Source organism: Corvus hawaiiensis, chromosome 15, assembly GCF_020740725.1.
Source record: "Corvus hawaiiensis isolate bCorHaw1 chromosome 15, bCorHaw1.pri.cur, whole genome shotgun sequence".
Lineage (NCBI taxonomy): Eukaryota > Metazoa > Chordata > Aves > Passeriformes > Corvidae > Corvus > Corvus hawaiiensis.
In genome coordinates this window covers 19,828,280-19,834,310 of record NC_063227.1, presented here as the reverse complement: position 1 = coordinate 19,834,310, position 6,031 = coordinate 19,828,280, and positions in this window count along the sequence as shown.

Here is a 6,031-nt window from a genome sequence, read left to right as displayed (position 1 = left end):
CCTGATCCCGCCGCTCGCTTTCGGCGTGCCGCACGGACACCGGCACCGACAGGAAGCTGCGCGCTGCCCTCCCGACACTGATACGGAGCTCGCTGCGCCGGCAGACGCGCGCCAGGGCGACACACGAGTGCCGAAGCGGCGCGGCGCACACCGGCGGAGCCCAGGACAGCCCGGGTCCTGCGGCGGCCGCGCACTCAAGGTCGGACAGGATAAAGCGCAGGGCGATTGCCGCGGCCTTGCGTCAGGCGGCGTGCTGCGCATGAGCAGCTCGAGCGGGGCGCCGCATGCGCCAAGAGCCCCGCGGCCGTCCCGCCTGTGGCCGCGCATGCGCCGTGCGGCGGCTGGAAAGGCGGAGCCGCCCGGGCACCGGGGCTGAGGGAGGGGCGGGCCCGGGCCCGGGCACCGGGGCTGAGCTGCCAAATACACTGTGGGGAATAAAGGAAACAGACAAAACCAGCTCCTAAACCCTGTGTGATCCACTGTCCTACTGCTCCCAGCAGGATTAGAAAGGGCTGTGGGGCCAGGTGCACTTGGAAAAAATACCTGTGAGGGGTGGAACTGAAACCTGCTCAGCCCCAGAGGAGAAATAGGACTTTAAATCCAATGGGGTAGTTCGGTATTGCACAGCATTCCCAGCCTGAATCCAAACGCAGCACTGAGCCAGTTCCTGGGAAGAAAGGGGCCCTGTCCCAGTCAAATCCAGAGCAGCAGGAAGACTCAGCCGGCTCTTTGGGGGAATCCTAATGTATTGAAAACTAAACCCAGAAGGGCTCTCCGTACACCGGGAACACCGGGCTGGGGCGCGGTGGCCGTCTCGGGGCAGCCTCCTGCAGACCGGTGAACCTCCACGGTCTCCTGGGGGCCGCCTCTGCCACCGGGGCCGGGCTGTTCCCAGCTGGCTCAGCCGCAGCGTCCTGGGAGCCCTGGGGTGGACACTGGTGGCTGCAGGACACTTGTGGCTCTGCCACCTGCTCCTGGGAGTGCTTCTGTGGCTGCAGCTGGGCTCCCATTTCTGCTTGCCGGCTTTCCCTGGCCGTGTCAATGCTCTGGGATGCGCCGGTGGTGTCGATCTCCATGGGATGTTGCGGATGATCTCCAAGGGAGCAGGGAGAGCTGTCCAGGGCTTCCTCAGTGTCCGCAGGCCGGCAGGGCTTCCTGAGCTTCTGGGAGGGATCGAGGCTTCCAGGAGCGATGCTCTGGGAGGGAGGCAGGAGCTGGCGGAGAACGAAGGGTCTTCGAAGCGGGAGGATCTTCAAGGGCTGGCGGATCTCGGCGGGAACGCAGGCCGTCGGGAGGAGCTCAGAGGGACGCGGGGTCGGCGACGGGGAGCTTCTCAGAGGGAGGGAGCTTCTGAGAGGGAGGGAGGCGGTCGGACGCAGGAAGGTTCTTGCAGGGTTGGGGGCCGTCAGAGGCAGTGGAGGCTCCCGGGATGCTGGCGGATCTCTGACGGCCCGAGCTTCTCGGAGGGATGGTCGGTCTCCGACGGAATGTGCTCGGCGGGCCGGAGGCTCTCCCAGGGATGGCCATTGTGGGTGGGAGCAGCCTCTTGCGGGGCCGGAGGCGCCTGGAGCAGCGGGACGAGGCACAGCAGGGCAGGTGGCCTCGCTTCCCCAGCTGCTCCAGCCGTGCCCGCAGCGCGCGCCACATCCCGGCGTACAGCGGTGCCGGTGTCCCAGGCGGAGCCCAGAGCAGCAGCAGCAGCTCCTGCAGCTCCTTGGCCACGCTGACGCAGGGGCCGCAGCTGCAGGGGACGCTCGGGGGGCTGGCGGGACCATCCGGACGCTTCCGAGGGCTCGGCCGAGGCCTGGAGGCCCTGGGAGCCGCAGGGGCTGCTCGGCTCCTCCGTGGGCCCCTGGCCTGGGCCCCGGGGCGCTGTCGCAGCTTCCGAGTCCCGGCCTGCCGCCGCCGCCGCGGTGCCCGGGGGCCAGTGGCCCACCAGACAGCCACGGTGGCCAGCAGCAGGGCAAGTGCAGAGAGCAGGAGGGCACCATCGCTCATGGCTGCGGCGCTTCCCATCGCGTCTGCACTGGCAGCGGTGGGGCTGGCCCGGCTTATATAGGGATGGCACGGTGATGTCACACTGCCAGGGCCAGGACACCTGTGCCATCACAGCCCGGCCTCAGGCCAGCGCTCAGCCCCTTTGTGCCATCACTGCCCCGCCCGCCTCGGGGGCAGCAGGAGCGGCTCGGCTCAGCCCTGCGGGTGCTCATGGCCAGGAAAAGCCTGGAAGTGAAAATGGGGGCCCAGCCCGCGGCAGTGAAGCGTTCCCAGGAGCAAGGGGCACATCAGGAACAGCCCTGGTGCCACCAGTGTCCGCCCCAGGGCTCCCAGGATGCTGTGGCAGCGCCAGCTGGGCCCGAGAAGATGCTGCGGACACAAAGGGAGCTGCAGTTCCCCCATGTCCAGGGAGCTCTCTGCCCTGGCTGCCAGCTCCAAGCACCTCCAGCAGCAGGAGAAGCCCCAGCCCCAGGGCATGGCTGGGGCACACGGGGAGCTCTGCTCCCCACCCTGAGCCACGGCTGGCTGACGATGGCCGGGGTGGTTGAGTCCCCATCCCTGGAGGTGTCCCTGCATGTCTGGATTTGGCACTGGCTGATGGTTCAGTGGTTTAGGAGTTACAGACGTACTGATGGGTGGATGGTTGGACTGGATAATGTTTAAATTTTCTTCCAACCTTATGGTTCTGTGCTTTGACAAAACAAGCCCCTGGTATGTAGGTCAGGGCCCTCAGTGAGGCCTTTCCCTGCATTAGGGGGTGAGCCCTGGGCTGGCCAGTGCAGATGCCCAGCCCACACACACCCAGCAGTGCCAGAGGCACACCAGGAACAGGGCTGTGCCACTTTGGCACACAGCAGGCCTCTCTGGCTGAGTGCATCCTCATATCTTCCCCACTTGGGCCTTTTAAATGTCCTTTTCCCAAGGGAACAGTCAGCCTGACACCTGCACACAAAGAACCTGGAGCCCAGCACTGATGTTCCACAGGCACAGGCTGCCTCATACAAGTGACCTTTGTGTTTGTCAGAGACTCCTGGGACTGGAAAGATCATCTCATCCCACCAGAGCAGGTTGCTCAAGGCCTTCTCCCGCCTGGCTTTGAACACTTCCAGGAATGGGGCAGCCACAACCTCCCTGCACAACTTGTTCCAGTTTCTCACCACCCTCACAGTAAAAGACTTCTTCCTAATACATAACCTAAATTTCCCCTCTTTGTACCTGTAACTCCTTATCCTATCGCTATAATTCCTGATGCAGAATCCCTCTTCAGCTTCCTGTAGGTCCTTTCAGACACTGGCAGGTGCTGTGAGGTCTCCACACAACCTCCTGTTCTCCAGGCTGAGCAGACCCAACTCTCTCAGCCTGTCTCCATAGGAGAGGTGCTCCCCTTAGCAGCTCGGTGGCCTCCTCTGGGCTTGCCCCAGCAGTTCCGTGTCCTCATGTTGGGGACACCAGAGCTGTAATTCCTGCCCCAGGTCTGGCCCTGCCTGAGCAGGATCATTCCGCAGGGTCAGGATCCTTGTCTGGCCGGTCAGTCCCAGCTGCTGTAACTGGGCAGGATTAGCACTCACCCGGGATCACCGGAGCGTTCCCCATGGCTCTCAACAGCCTGACCCCATCCCTCGGGCATCTCAGCTGATGTCAGTCCGAGTCGTGCAAGGGCCACCTCCAGCCTGGCAAGAGGGTGCCCATGCCAGCCTCTCCTGCCGCCAGGCAGGGGCAGCAGCCGGCCGTGCTAGCGCTGCTTCCAGCCTGCTCTGAGTCACTCGCCGGCAGAGTGACAGCTCCATTCCCGGCACTGACAACTCCCAACTCTTGGCAAGGCAGCGATTACAACGCAGACACCCTGGGAAGTGGCTCCGGGAGCTCTGCTGTTCTTCCCCTCCCAGGGGAGAAGGCCGGTGTCCCCTCAGAGCCCCGGGCTGGGATGGGAGCAGCTCACACTGCTGCCCACAGAGCAACAGGCAAAGGTTCCAGCAGTCTGGAGAGGGGGTAAAGAGAGGAGTAAAAGGAAATTCTGCTCTGAAGGTCACAGAATCCCCCTGTGGCTGCTTCTAAGTAAGATGTGACCTGCAGTGGCCCTGGGCACAGCACCTTGGGGTCTGGCTGACTGCGGGTGTCAGTGCCCAAAGCATGTCCATGTTCCAGGTCCCTCTGAGTCCCCAGCAAAAGGCCAGCACACACCTTTAGCCTCCACTCCTCAAGTGCAACAAGTTCACCTTCTGCCCACTTTGGGCTTCAGGCTGCCCTCAGGTGTTGTTTTCAACTGCCCCCCTTGCAGTGTCCTGGGCCCTCCACTCTGCCCCTCTTCCCACACACACGGATCCCTCAGGAGGGGCCTGCCTTGTCTTCCCCTCTTCTCCCCGAATGTGCTACACAGCCCACAGTGCTGGCAAAGCACTTGGCCATACCCCTTGGTGGCAGTGGGGTGACACCCCCAGCACCCCTGCAAGAGCCCCTGAGCTGCCACCCACCGCCTTCAGGTGACCCAGAGGACGCTCTGCAGTGCGCAGGATCAGCTCCTGAGCCTGCACTTCCCTGCCCTTGGGCCTTCCTGGGGAAAGGGGAAAAGCTGGCAGGGAGGGGACTGCAGGGCTGGGCAAGTGATTCCTCTTGGACAATCCACAGTGAGGCCCAGGCAGCACCTGCCTACAGCATGGCACAGGCACGGTGGCACAGGCACGGTGACACAGGCACAGCCCGTGGGAACACGAGTAATTTCCTCCCCATTACCTGTTGCCAGACACGAGGCTGCTTTGAAGCACTGCAGAGGCTGGTCTTGCAGTGGGGCCCTGGGGCAGGCAGAGCTCCACGTGAATGTCCCGTCCCTGCTCCCACAGGGATCAGCAGCGGAGCATTTGTAGGAGCAGAGCAGGGCCATAACTCTGTCCCTAAAAGGCCTCCAACCACTTGGCTGCATTTGTCAGCTCTGTAGGCATCTGTCTCAAAAGGGTGTCACTGGAAATGACAAAAATGCAAGGAGTTACCCCCAGTTTTCCATGGAAGCAGCACATCAGAGGTATCTGGCAGTGCCAGGGCAGGCCAGGGCTGCCAGCAGTCTTCAAGGCCTGTGGGGAGCTGCACATTAACTCCTCCACCTTCCTTGTTCCCCATGGGCAGGGATTTGAGGGCAGCTCCTGCTGTCTGGCCCCAAATGCACTGAAGTTACCATGAGTGATGCCGGCCTGACTTCAGGTGACTGGGTGTGAAAAGGCTCGTCGAGGCAGCTGCCAAAACAGCCACACTTCAGCTGCTTTCCTGCTCGCTGGGGTGGAAGGTAATGGGAAAAGCAGTGATGGATCAAACACAGCACGACATCAGGCTGCACCCTGAGTCAGGCTGAATCACACCGCCCCACACGCTCCGTGCGCGGGAGGGGAGAGCAGGCTTGGATTCCAGGGTTATCCTCAAGGCTTAGTGAGGGCTGCCTGGGGGAGACGGGGGCTGCAAAGGACAGGAGCAGTGGGAAGGGGCAGCAGGGCAGAAACAAACCCACTGTAGGGGTGGGAGGGATGCAGGTGTTTTGCTCAGGTATTTAATTGCTCCAGTGATGCAATGAAGCACCAGCCAGATGCTTGGCTAAGTAATCATCCCAGGGGAACCACAGCAGGAACATGAGGGCTTGGGGTGGGCATTCAGCACAGAGCTGGCCACCCCCCAGCATCCTTCCAGGCTCCCCTGGTTTCACCCCCATGATTCCGGTGGGGCTGGCGACAAGCATCAGCCTGGAGAGCATCACAACATAGATCAGAAAGCAACCCCGAAGCAGTAAGGCAGCAAGAAGGCAGTTGGGAGGCCGCCAGCAGCTCACCACACCTTCCTACAAGTGGCAGAGGCCTGTCACTCAGCGAGGATGCAGGAGACCAGAGGGAGCACAAACCACATCTCACCCCTCCACGACTGCAGCTGCCTTAATAAGGACCCGAGGTGCCTCCAGGAACCATAATAATCAGGGCAATTAGTGCAGTACAAACGAAAACTTCTGAATGCTGCACTCTGCAGATTTTTTTACCCTGATCTGAAGCAGCTGAGGTAC